This window comes from Acipenser ruthenus, chromosome 53 (assembly GCF_902713425.1).
Source record: "Acipenser ruthenus chromosome 53, fAciRut3.2 maternal haplotype, whole genome shotgun sequence".
In the NCBI taxonomy this organism is placed as follows: domain Eukaryota; kingdom Metazoa; phylum Chordata; class Actinopteri; order Acipenseriformes; family Acipenseridae; genus Acipenser; species Acipenser ruthenus.
Window position 1 is genome coordinate 443,471 of NC_081241.1, and position 14,030 is coordinate 457,500.

General features: G+C 40.3%; 2 protein-coding genes across 8 annotated transcripts in view; both read right to left on the reverse strand.

Moving 5' to 3' along the window:
* Positions 1–7,442, reverse strand: part of LOC117432616 (uncharacterized) — a 119,783-nt gene extending 112,341 nt beyond the window's left edge. For all 7 annotated transcript variants that reach the window (XM_059016471.1, XM_059016467.1, XM_059016468.1 and 4 more), the window contains exon 1: positions 7,344–7,442. The gene's annotated coding sequence lies outside the window, so the exon portion shown is untranslated. The remainder of the gene's footprint in view (positions 1–7,343) is intronic.
* LOC131723101 (tripartite motif-containing protein 16-like) overlaps positions 1–14,030 on the reverse strand; it is a 106,245-nt gene that overhangs the window by 34,118 nt on the left and 58,097 nt on the right. The gene's annotated exons all lie outside the window — the stretch shown is intronic.

Consider the following 14,030-nt stretch of genomic DNA (forward strand, 5'->3'; position numbering starts at 1 on the left):
CTTTCACACTCTCAAGCGAGTCGCCTCTTAACTCAGAGTTACGAAGTTACTGAATCCTGGAGGCGAGGAAGAAAGTCTCTGCCTGGAATCATAAAGGCCCCTGACCAGTGGGGGGCGCTGCTTCAGCTAAACCGGGGTGGCTATCCCTTGTTTTATAGGTAACCCTTAAATAATCAATTTCTAAAGACTTGGAACAATTTCATTTTGACTAGTTAAGCAGCTCATTTGTTCATTTAAGTAATTTAGAGATAACATGGAACAAAAACCTGAACACCCTGCAGCTCTCCTGGACCAGAGCTGACCACTCCTGATTTCATTGAACACATGAAGCTGCTAAATTGATCAAAAACTTGCATTCTTCAGAAATGGATGATTTAACCACTTCAACACCGTGTTGTACGCACGTACGTCAATTGAAAACCCACTTACAGTACCATGCTGTACCTGCGTACGTCCATATTCCCATTCTATTCTATGATCGGTTTCTCAGTCTAGAGTTTCAGGTTTCATTCCCTAAGGCAGTGCTAGTACTGTGGAATGTGCAATGAAAGTCGGGGGAGGGTCAGGTGACATTTGTATCCAATTGCGTGTCATGTAGAGATTCCAATCTACCTGTGGGTGTTTAGAAGACTGAGATATTGCGGGAAGCTATTCAACTTTTACAAATATATATATATATATATATATATATATATATATATATACACACATACATACAGTACCAGTCAAAAGTTTGAGTACACCTGCTTGAAACCAGGTTTTTCATGATTATCTATGCTTTTAACTGTATAAACTTGTCTATAAACACTTAATATTTCATTATATGATACATGTACTTATATAAGCTGATAATCATAAGTGAATTGCATTCAAAAATTTAATTTTTAAATGAAAATGTAAATCTTGTCAATTTCAATGAAATGGTCACCCAAAGCAAGGAGATTTCAGTCTGAAGCCCAAGTCAGTTAAAAGTCTGAAATGTGTATAACACAGTGTTATTATTATTATTAGTTTATTTAGCAGACGCCTTTATCCAAGGCGACTTACAGAGACTAGGGTGTGTGAACTATGCATCAGCTACAGAGTCACTTACAATTACGTCTCACCCGAAAGACGGAGCACAAGGAGGTTAAGTGACTTGCTCAGGGTCACACAATGAGTCAGTGGTGGAGGTGGGATTTGAACCAGGGACCTCCTGGTTATAAGCCCTGTTCTTTAACCACTGGACCACACTGGCCTAAGTATAAAAGTGTCTTTGTTAAGCCCGCCGCACACAGTCCGACTCAAGCCGTCCCGACTCATCTCATCTCAACTGGCCGTACAGAGTCTGGATGAATCGTAGCAGTGTGCGTGCCTTAAAATCAAGATTATGCAGATTGCAGTCGGGATGTCTTCAGATTTGAAGATTGAACATGTTGAATCTTTTTCAGACGCAGTTTCGTTCAGATGTGATCAGTCTGTCTGTGTGCAGCAGTTGCCGACCAAGACTGACTGAAACCGATTAGTCATAAGGGTGTCAACCAATGGTGAAGCAGGTTTAAGTGACGTAGCTTGTCATGTAACTTGTCATACAAGATGGTGGAATATTGACAGCTTTAGTTCCACAGGTAAACATACATTAGTCTTGAATTGCTCCGAGTGTACAGGGCAGTATTAATTAAATCTGCATACATAGTAATCATCAGGATCTAGTTGTGGTCCGTCTAATTCAGTCTTAGCAGTGTGCGACACCCAGTCTGGAAAAACTCAATTGTGACATCAAACCAAAACTGAGCACAACTGATCGCAGAATCTGTGCAAACTCAGATGAGATGAGTTGGGATGGCTTGAGTCGGGCTGTGTGCAGCGGGCTTTAGATGTTCTCCGAGTTAACTAGCATGTTACCCAATTAACCTTTTGTCACCAATTATTGTTAACAGGTGAGGGTCCATGATTACTATAAATATAGGTAGCATAGGCACAAGTTTGTCATTCCTGAATGTAAGGGACCAGAAAATGGCAAAATACGCTCAGTTAAGCAAAGAAAAAAGACAGTCTGTAATTACTTTAAGAAATGGAGGTCAATCTTTAAGACAAATCGCAAGAACTTTGCAAGTGTCTGTAACTGCTGTGGCCAAGACCATCAAACGATTTGAAGAAACTGGCACTCATGAGGACCGAACAAGGTCAGGCAGGCCAAGGGTGACCTCAGAATCAGAGAACAAGTTCTTTCGAGTCACAAGTCCGTGAAACCGGCGATTAACTGCCCCTGAAATACAAGCTCAGCTAAATGCTACTAGAAGTAAAGATGTTTCAACATCAACTGTTCAGAGGAGATTGCGTGAAGCTGGCCTAACTGGAAGAATTGCTGCAAAGAAACCATTGTTAAGAGTGCAGAATATGAGGAAGAGACTTGCCTGGGCCAAAAAACACAGAAACTGGACGTTTGAGGAGTGGAAGTCGGTCTTATGGACCGATGAGTCAAAACTTGATATATTTGGGTCCAACTGCAGAGTATTTGTAAGATGCAGAGAGGGTGAGCGCATGAGTTCTGCATGTGTGGTTCCCACTGTCAGGCATGGAGGAGGCAGTGTCGTGGTCTGGGGTTGCTTTGCTGGTGATCTTTACCAAGTCCATGGCAAGCTCAACCAGCATGGCTATCATAGCATACTTCAGAGGCATGCCATTCCATCAGGATTATGGCTAGTTGGGCAGTCCTTCATTCTTCAGCAAGACAATGACCCGAAACACACCTCAAAGTTGTGCAAGAACTATCTGGCGAAGAAGGAAAGTGAAGGACAACTCAATCTAATGACCTGGCCTGCCCAGTCTCCAGACCTCAATCCCATAGAACTTGTATGGGACAAACTGGACAGAAGAGTCAAAGCAAAGCTACCCACAAGTGCCCTACATCTCTGGGAATTGCTGCAGAAGAGCTGGGAAGACATGTCGGGTGATTTCCTGCTGAAACTTGTTAACCGAATGCCTCGTGTTTGTGAGGCTGTTATTAAGGCAAAGGGTGGCTATTTTGAGGAATCCAAGATTTAGAGACAATTTTCAATTTTCTTGAACATTGCTTTGATACTCCTTATGTTTTGTATATTGTAACATGTGTTTTCATTTTCAAATATTTACAGAAACATATACAACGTAAAACATTGTCAATTATGAAAAAAACCTAGTTTCCAGCAAGTGTACTCAAATCTTTGACTGGTACTGTGCAATTATATATATATATACAGTACTGTGCAAAAGTTTTAGGCAGGTGTGAAAAAATGCTGTAAAGTAAGAATGCTTTCAAAAATAGACATGTTAATAGATTAAATTTATCAATTAACTAAATGCAAAGTGAGTGAACAGAAGAAAAATCTAAATCAAATCCATATTTGGTGTGACCACCCTTTGCCTTCAAAACAGCATCAATTCTTCTAGGTACACTTGCACAAAGTCAGGGATTTTGTAGGCATATAGTCAGGTGTATGATTAAACAATTATACCAAACAGGTGCTAATGATCATCAATTCAATATGTAGGTTGAAACACAATCATTAACTGAAACAGAAACAGTTGTGTAGGAGGAATAAAACTGGGTGAGGAACAGCCAAACTCAGCTAACAAGGTGAGGTTGCTGAAGACAGTTTACTGTCAAAAGTCATACACCATGGCAAGACTGAGCACAGCAACGAGACACAAGGTATTTATACTGCATCAGCAAGGTCTCTCCCAGGCAGAAAATTTCAAGGCAGACAGGGGTTTCCAGATGTGCTGTCCAAGCTCTTTTGAAGAAGCACAAAGAAACGGGCAACGTTGAGGACCGTAGACGCAGTGGTCGGCCAAGGAAACTTACTGCAGCAGATGAAAGACACATCATGCTTACTTCCCTTCGCAATCGGAAGATGTCCAGCAGTGCCATCAGCTCAGAATTGGCAGAAAACAGTGGGACCCTGGTACACCCATCTACTGTCCGGAGAAGTCTGGTCAGAAGTGGCCTTCATGAAAGACTTGCGGCCAAAAAGCCATACCTCCGACGTGGAAACAAGGCCAAGCGACTCAACTATGCACGAAAACACAAGAACTGGGGTGCAGAAAAATGGCAGCAGGTGCTCTGGACTGATGAGTCAGAATTTGAAATATTTGGCTGTAGCAGAAGGCAGTTTGTTCGCCGAAGGGCTGGAGAGCCGTACACGAATGAGTGTCTGCAGGCAACAGTGAAGCATGGTGGAGGTTCCTTGCAAGTTTGGGGCTGCATTTCTGCAAATGGAGTTGGGCATTTGGTCAGAATTAATGGTCTCCTCAATGCTGAGAAGTACAGGCAGATACTTATCCATCATGCAATACCATCAGGGAGGCATCTGATTGGCCCCAAATTTATTCTGCAGCATGACAACGACCCCAAACATACAGCGAAAGTCATTAAGAACTGGAAGTGATGGTATGGCCCCCACAGAGCCCTGATCTCAACATCATCGAGTCTGTCTGGGATTACATGAAGAGAGAGAAGCAACTGAGGCTGCCTAAATCCACAGAAGAACTGTGGTTAGTTCTCCAAGATATTTGGGCCAACCTACCTGCCGAGTTCCTTCAAAAACTGTGTGCAAGTGTACCTAGAAGAATTGATGCTGTTTTGAAGGCAAAGGGTGGTCACACCAAATATTGATTTGATGTAGATTTTTCTTCTGTTCACTCACTTTGCATTTTGTTAATTGATAAATATAAACTATTAACATGTCTATTTTTGAAAGCATTCTTACTTTACAGCATTTTTTTCACACCTGCCTAAAACTTTTGCACAGTACTGTATATATATATATATATATATATATATATATATATATATATATATATATATATATAGGTCATTAATAAAGACTTATGCAGCCCCTATTCTGAAGTAAAGGTTTATTTTACATTACTTAAGAACATATTATCAGCATATGTCATTAATACAGTTTTGAGATAACAAATAATGCACAAAGATGCAATTATCACCAGGGCATCTTTAATCAGTTCTGCAACCTGTATACTGAAGAGAAGACTCCAGGCACGCCATGAAGATCTTACTCACATTAATGAACCTCACAAAATAATAATAATAATAATAATAATACATCAGCAGTGTCCCCCACCTGGAATTGAACCCACAACCCTTCAGTCAAGAGTCCAGAGCCCGGACCACCACTCCACACTGCTGGCCTCTTGCTTTGCTTTGGTTTGGTTTGAGACTGTGAAATATTAAATGCTGACTACCCAACAATGGTATTGTCAGCAGTCAAGCCACAGGGTTCAGTCCTGAAATAATAACACACAAAACACACAGCACAGACACGGCCGCTTCTCCTGATAGTGTGTGCGCTGAGTGCCCGTGAGGTGCAAGGTATTTTACAGTGTCCAGTGTGCAGTGTAGTCCAGGCTCGATGCTGGCCTGTAGCGACAGCTCCCAGATCGGGTTATACGTCTATCAGTGACAAACACAGACAGTTAGGTTTCACAAAACAAACAAACACTTAACTGTCACGATTGCTTTTACACGGTCCGTTTCCTTTTGTGCAGACATTGTGGCAACACTTTATTTTAAGCACTACATATTAGGCATTTATTATGTATTTATTTGTGACTAATTAGCACATAATACATCATGTATAGCCTGCAATTAAGGGCTTGTTAGGTACTTATTATGCTTATTCTCAAACATGCCTTACTAACAGGTTACTGGACTTTAAAAAAGGATCTGCATGTCTTATACTGAAGTGAAGACTGTTATTGACCATATTAGGTCCTACAAGCTGCTTGTATATGATTACTATCTTGGTAATAAAACAGCAAAACAAAGTGGACCATGCATAGATATCACTCTATCCCAGAGCTGGACTTTGTTTCCAATGAAGGGCTTTATTAGGAGGATGTTGGTCACTAGTAAAGAGTTTTGCAGCCCCTATGCTGAAGTGAAGGTTTCATTGTCATTAATTAAGAGCTTATTAGAAGCATATAGGTCATTAATAAAGACTTATGCAGCCCCTTTTCTGAAGGAAAGGTTTATTTTACATTACTTAAGAACATATTCGCAGCATATGTCATTAATACAGTTTTGAGATAACAAATAATGCACAAAGATGCAATTATCACCAGGACATCTTTAATCAGTTCTGCAACCTGTATACTGAAGAGAAGACTCCAGGCACCCCATGAAGACCTTACTCACATTAATGAACCTCACAAAATAATAATAATAATAATAATAATAATAATAATAATAATAATAATAATAATAATAATAGTTGAAGTTGAAGTAAAAAAGAAACAGACAAAATCATTATAATTAGGAATTTATTTGGGTTTTTTGAAAGAACTGTTAAAACTTGTAACACATTGCTATATAATTATTTTCCCAGTAAAACATACAATCTTAAATTGAAAATATTTTTTTTCCAAAAAAGGTCCGATACATTCTGCATTCCTAAACAGATACAGCACCAACCGGTGCAATGTATAACGTATCAAGTCCATCAGCAATCTCTTGTAAAGGGATAAAATGCAGTGTAACATATGCAAATCAACAAGACATGGCTTAAATTATTCCTTAGCATGACATCTTGAATAGGGTGGAATAGCAGTATTTTGCGAGTTTGTATGAGGAGTTGTAATTGTTAATTAAGTAAAATATAGTGAATGCGTGAATATCGCATACCCACCCGAATAGACAATATTCGATATCAACCTAACTTCACCGGGGTATACATTGACTGAGGAATAAACGGAGCAATTACTGAACAGTCCGTGTACGATGGAGTCTGAACTACGAATACAATCTGTCATTAAATACCACTCGAAAATGCCTCCAAAATACAGCAAGTCAAAAACAAAAGGCCAGCACTTGCGCGGGTTGATTTTGAATTAGATTCACAGTTGGTGCTGAGACGTTCAAGCGGCATCTACTGTGTATTAGAGCTCGCTAGAACTGGAAACTGATTGGCTGACTGTACCGAATCGTTTTCTAATAATAATACTACGTTTATACAGAAATACAAATGTATATTACAATACAATAAACGTACGTTTGTAAAATGTGTTATTGTACATATGAAATTCATGGTTATGATAACGAACAACATGAATAAGCAAATTAATAAGCAAACAACTTCTACATCGTGATCCACCAGTACAGTAAAGAAAAAAAAAAAAATCATTGGTTCCGAATCCCCAATCCCGATCACTGATTTTAATTTCCATTCTGTAAAAAGAAGTAAACTTGTCATTTAGACTACTATTTTCTGATGTCTGGGTTTTGTGTTTCTGAACAGACATTGTAGTAGCATCTTTTAAAATAAGCAAATACATTTGAAATAAACGATTCAATAGTTACTCACTTGAACCACTAGTCTGCGCTTTACGCGTCCTTCTTTGTTCTAAAAGTGGAGTTCTGATGCGAGTCTTCCTCTTGGAAGGTCTGGCTGTTATTCTGCAGAGCTACTGTAGTGTTATATATACTGTAGGGAACAGCCAAGGTTGCGTCATAAATACTGACACTGGAACTGTGCTGAAAGGTTGACCAATTACAGTGAAGCAATACACTGGAGTAAGAACATTTATCAAAAAGACTAATTACAATCATTTAAACACAATTATTAACCGAGATGAGAACACATTTACAGTTCGGTTAATTATTAAATATGAGATTCGCGCTTGCACTGCCTGCATTACAGATATGTTTTCTTTTACGAGTACAGTTAATACGTGCAATGGTGCACTCCAGCATCTCCGTTACCATAGCTACAGGAATGCCATCACCTGCACTTCAACAACGCATGTTTATTAATGTATTTATTTATTTATTTATTTTCTGTCAGAAGCTTCAATAATTTCAGCTATGTAAATAAAGCCTGATTTATTTAATATGTTATTTTATTATGAACATTGTAGCCTAATTAGTAGTAACATGTTGTTGCTAAATGTTTGTTTTATATATAGATACCTAAAACTGACAACCGTACTCTTTGTAACTATAAATGCAAATGATAGGATTCATTGTTTTACTGTAAACTGTGCGTGTGTTTGGTAATGTGTCACTCACCCGTGTCTCTGTATGTGCATCTCTTTTTTGTGCTTGTGTGTGTCTATGCGCATGTACTGTACCTGCCTTTCTATTGGATGGCTATTTTATACCAGGATTCGGTTACCTTCTTCATTATTTCAACTCCAGTACAGTATGACTATGACTCTCTCTCTCTCTGTCTGTCTGTCTGCTGTCTGTCTGTCTGTCTGTCTGTCTGTCTGTCTGTGCCACCTAGCCCCCTGATTGGAACCCAGACCTCCAGCAGTGAAAGGCAGGAATAACTGAGACAAAGGAAGCTAATTCTTGTTACCAAAATGTCTCATATTTTTCTGTTCTAATAGGATCTTTAATGGGCGCAACAGTAGGGCAAGGGCGCTCCACAGATATGCAAGTATATTATGCATGAGATTTTCTGTGGGGCAAAAATAAACTCATGTTTCAGATGAAGAGAGCTGGTAAATGATGGGTAACTTTAAATGTGCAATGCAGGCCCTGCAAGTTTAATTTGATTTAAACCATTATCTAGAAATGCATCTTCCTTAAGTTTCATTATTACTGTGCACTTTAAGTTTCGATTCGTTTTAAAGTCTGCCGTTTCCCAGAAATGTAAGTTTCATTATTACTGTGCACTTTAAGTATGGATTTGTTTTAAAGTCTGCCGTTTCCCAGAAATGTAAGTTTCATCCTTACTGTGCACTTTAAGTATGGATTCGTTTTAAAGTCTGCCGTTTCCCAGAAATGTAAGTTTCATTATTACTGTGCACTTTAAGTATGGATTTGTTTTAAAGTCTGCCGTTTCCCAGAAATGTAAGTTTCATCCTTACTGTGCACTTTAAGTTTCGATTCGTTTTAAAGTCTGCCACTTCAATCAAATTGTACACCATTCCCCTCAGACCACAGGGAATGTCCTTTCGGCTCATGTGTAGCAGGTGACATCATCCAAGTAATTACCTTTACGGACTTAATTATCTGCACATGTATGTAATCTGTATACAAACCCTACTGGAAATTTACACAGATTTATTGTATTAGAGTGCAATGCATTGTGTCAGGATTGTATTAAAACGTATTTTAAATGTGTATGTGTTTGAGATAAGGCATGCAAATCACATTTGAAATACATATTCAACAGATAATCACATAAGAATTGTATATAAAAGCACCCGATACGCATGCCAGCGTCAGTGACACACTGTCGCTGGAGGTGAAAAGCGCTCAGTGCCTACTGGCGCTGGTGTGTAACACCTGTAACATGTTAAACCAGCGCTCAGTGTATAACACCTGTAACATGTTAAACCAGCGCTCAGTGTATAACACCTGTAACATGTTAAACCAGCACTCAGTGTATAACACCTGTAACATGTTAAACCAGCGCTCAGTGTATAACACCTGTAACATGTTAAACCAGCACTCAGTGCCGCACCGCCGCGGACCAGCAGCCCATTGTAAGCTAGCAAGACAATATAGAAAGTGTCACATGACAAGTGTTCGTGTGGTGTTTTAGCTTGCTGAAATCATCTTCTTTAGAAACTTTATTTTTATTTTTGATGGCGCACATTGTAAGTAATTGCGTAATTGTTTCTCGTACTTTAAACGTTTATGTACAGTGTCTTGATCCCGTTTTCGCTGTCGAGTACGCAGCTGGGTTATTTATTTCGTTATTTAGTTGTATATTTTATTAAAGCGGTTGATGATATGCCTCGGTTGTACAGAATTCTTCGATAAATCAGCAAACTTTATCCATCGAGTCTGCAGTAAAATGCTTACTTTAAGCAGGCCTATTCAAATAAACAAAATCCCCGATAGCTGTTTAATTCACCGTTCATTTCGTTTTATTCAGCATTATGCGCGCGCGCACACACACACACACACACACACACCAATGGCAGTAACTTACAAACGTCTTTATTGTGTTTCAATCATTTATTTATTAATGTATTGTGTGTAGCAGCTAGTTTGATAACTCATGAAAACAACTACAAAAGAATGGGATTCTGGGACACTTCCTGTTTCCCCAGCAGGAAGGGCTTTTCCGTTACACACAGGGTGCGTTCACGGGGTTCATTAAACGCAGATTCTGTGCAGACTCTGACCAGTTTAACCAATGATCTTTTAAGAATGAGCTCTGTGAACGCACCCATTGGCTAAATAGGTCATAATCTGCTCTGAATGATCCCCGTGAACGCACCCAAAAATCTTCTATCAGCAGCACACACGCCGTTGCACAGCTGTGAAAACATTTTGTAAACTAGTCTCAAGTATGCTACCCCCGTTTGTAGTTATTGTTTTGACTTACTGAAATACCGGGCTGCATTAGGAAATGCATCACAGCGTCTTTCAGTATGGAGAGTGCTGAATTAACGTCATTGTGTTTAAATGTTAGCCTGCGTGGTTCAGGGGGCGTGGAGCGGGGGGGCTTCTAATCTTCTAATCTTCTAATTTTCCTGTTAATTAGTATCTATTTTCTATTTAAGCCCTGATCACCTGCACCTTTTCTGTCTAGTGTTTCGTTTTCCTCCTCCTCTCCTCCACCTTCATACATGCCTTCGCATCTGTCGTCTCTGGAGGGTAAGTGAGTCTCACTTCCCCGACCTCAGGGCTAGACATCCGCCTCCCTTACCTTCAGGGGGGTTCTCACCATGTGAGTCAGAGCGGACCCCCGGCCAAACTCTGTCCTGTCGCAGCTCCTGCGCTTATCTTACCTCACTCGAGGCTCTGTTCTATTCTGCCTATACTAACCTCTTTGCTTTGTCCTTATTTCAGGTCCCAGGCAGCGTGACGTCTCGGCCAATTGGTTTAACGAGCGCCCCTTACAGAAGTCTCAGATGCTGGGTACCTCTCTCTCTCGTCTCCTTTCGAGGGGCGGCTCCCCGAGTCATAACCCTGATATGTGTTTTTGGTTGCTGGGTCCTCTGCCCCTGGGATGTGTCGGCATCGCCGCCCTCAGTCAGTGACCACTTCCTGTCCTATTAACTGCTCCTTTCTGCCTCTTCTGCCCTATCCTTCACCCCAGCTCACGCCCAGTGAAATGCATTAATCAACCTCCCACAAAACTGTGTTATTAATGAGGAAATAAATGATTGACACAACATTATATGTTGTTGATGACATTAAGCTCATAATCCCATCATGATGAGATATATTATATATTTTATGTGAAAGCATATAGAAAACTGTATATTTTGTGATTATCCCTGTATTTTAAACACCATATTAATAAAAATACAGTCACAAAACACAAATTACAAAATACAATCGCAACTCTAAGTCACCCTGGGTAAGGGTGTCTGCTAAGAAACTAAATAATATGAGCTCCCCAGTGTCCCAGTGAGGAAATCCCCGGCCAGATCCTTAAAAGCACACCTCACCTGCGAGAGCTACCCAACTGTAAACTTTACATTGATTGCTTACAAATGTAGCAGCACTTGTAACTTTTGGCAGAAACGACAATAAGAAGAAGGAAGTTCCCATGCAAGACCAGTATGTCTGTGTTACCATGTAGACATAACAATGCAAGTCTAATATTGACCACACTGCACCCAGCTACCTCCAGACCCTCATCTCTCCCTACACCCCCACTCGACCTCTCCGCTCCTCCTGCACTAGAAGACTGGCTCTACCTCCTCTACGCTCCCCTGCCTCCAGAGCCCGCTCCTTCTCCACCCTCGCCCCGCAGTGGTGGAATGACCTTCCTACAGATGTCAGGACTGCCCAGTCCCTGACCACCTTCCGGTGCCTCCTCAAGACTCACCTCTTCAGACAGCACCTGTAGAACTCCTGTTTTTTCCCTCTGAACACTTTATCACCTTCCTTAATGTGCTTTACTTGCTCTTATCTGCCCCTATTTTACTGCATTTAATCCTGTACTTTAGAGTACTGTAATCTGTCAAGTGTTATTTAATCTGTAGTATTTTGTATTTAATTATATCCTGATGCAACTATCACTGACTCTGTTATCTGCTCCGTTATTGAATCGTATTTTGTCATATACTTGTACTTGCTTGAACCAAAGTCATTGTATTTTATCTTGCTCTTAATTATATTAATACTTGTACTGTGATTCTTGAAATGTATTTTTGTTTATGACTGTAAGTCGCCCTGGATAAGGGCGTCTGCTAAGAAATAAATAATAATAATAATATTATTTTGCAGTGATTGCAGGGAGAGGGCTGCCTGTATGAACAGAGACTTGCATGTTTCAAACATCCATTTGAAGCCCCCAGGTTTGTTATTATTATTAGTTAGTCCTGCTATCGTGCATTGTTTCCAGGACAACAGTTTACACTCTTAAAATATTTTTATTTATTAGTAACGTAATAAACAGGACAGAGGGTCATATTTGCTAACCCTATCGACCAGATGCTGAAATCCATTGAGAATAATGACCACACACCTTTTCAGCGTTTTTGAAGGGCTATTAATTTATCATCTTTAGGTCTAACAGGCTGGAAGTTGGTACAGACTACCCTTGTGTACAGTAGATTGTGCAAACCGAATCTCTGACCTGTAGCTTCAGTGGTTTGGCTGTAGGACCCTCCCATAGAACCTGGAAGAAAAAAAAAACACTTACGAAATACTACTCATTTTCTACCTTCTTTACCCTAATTCAGCAACCCCTTGGCATAGAAACACCATTCAAAGTGTTCTGACATCAGAGTGATGCTCTGAATACGTGTGCCAGATATCAGAAAGATCAATACTGTAATACAAATGTTATCCCAAAAAAGATTGGAAAATACAGCCTACTTTGTTAGGCTTCAAAATGCTATCTATGTATGGTTGCTGAGAGGGTTCTGGATGGTCTAGAAAGCTCAGCAAAGAACCTCTCTTTTATCTGGATGTCAGATTCCAAATATGTCTAATAAGGGTCTGCAAATTTTGGTTCTCTTGCAGCGCCACCTTGAGTTTTGGGTTTTCTCAATTTTTGACAATCTGTGAGGCATTTTCAATGAAATGTGTGCATTAGAAGATTTACAATCTAAAGTGTTTAGTACCCACTAGTGAGCAGGCACTAAGCCGTCAGTGGAAAAATAAGCCGTTGACCAACAGCTTCCAGTTGTCCTGGGAGAGGCTTGGTTTTAACACCTTTTCTTGGCGGTTGCTCTCCTGGGCGGAGGAATGTTGTCTTTTGTGTGTAATGTTTTGATGGAACTGGTGGCAACTTATTGGTCATGTTACGCTTGTCTTCCAATGCTAAGGCCAAACAATGCAGCACCTGGTCATGGTGCCAAGTAAACAGTCCTTGGCTAACAGTCACCTTACATCCTGTCAAAATGTGCCTTAATGTTGCAGGTGATGAACACAAAGGACATTAGGGATTCTCTTCTACCTAGAGGTTTAGGTTCTGTCGTGATGGGAGAACATCATATGTTGACCTGATGAGGAAACTGATCCTGCTCTGTTCCATTGTCCATAGGTCTTGCCAGCCAATCTTGCATTGTTCCACACTTTCCCATCTCATCCATTCTCCCTGCTTGGCCTGGGAAACGGCCTTTACGCACCTCATCCTCTCCTCCTGTTTTTGCACCTCGTTGACCACCAGCTTCCTCTGTTGAGCTGAGGCTGCCTTGTGCCATGTAGGAGGAGCTGAACTGAGACCAAGAACCCCTCTTCCATGCTGAACTTGCCCCATGATATTACCGATTTGAAGGGCAGCCTTTGAATAATAAGCAGAAAACATCTGTTTATTAGACTGGTTAAGATTTACAGATGTAGCTTAGTACTGTATTATTCATTTGTCCCTTAATTAGCCTGTCTGTTTCCTAGACAGAACAAGATTAGGCACATCCAACAGGACCACACACACACACACAGCTACTCCTACCGTTGTGCACAGCATCATTACTGTAATAACTTCAGTATTCCAAAAGATCATTAAATACAACTATAAAACAAATCATAAACCTCGAAATTAAACCTAACACACGTGATCCATGCAGAAACCCTTACTCTTTAAGAAATGTGAGCCAGGAAGTAAAATACAGGGAAACAGCACCTCCCT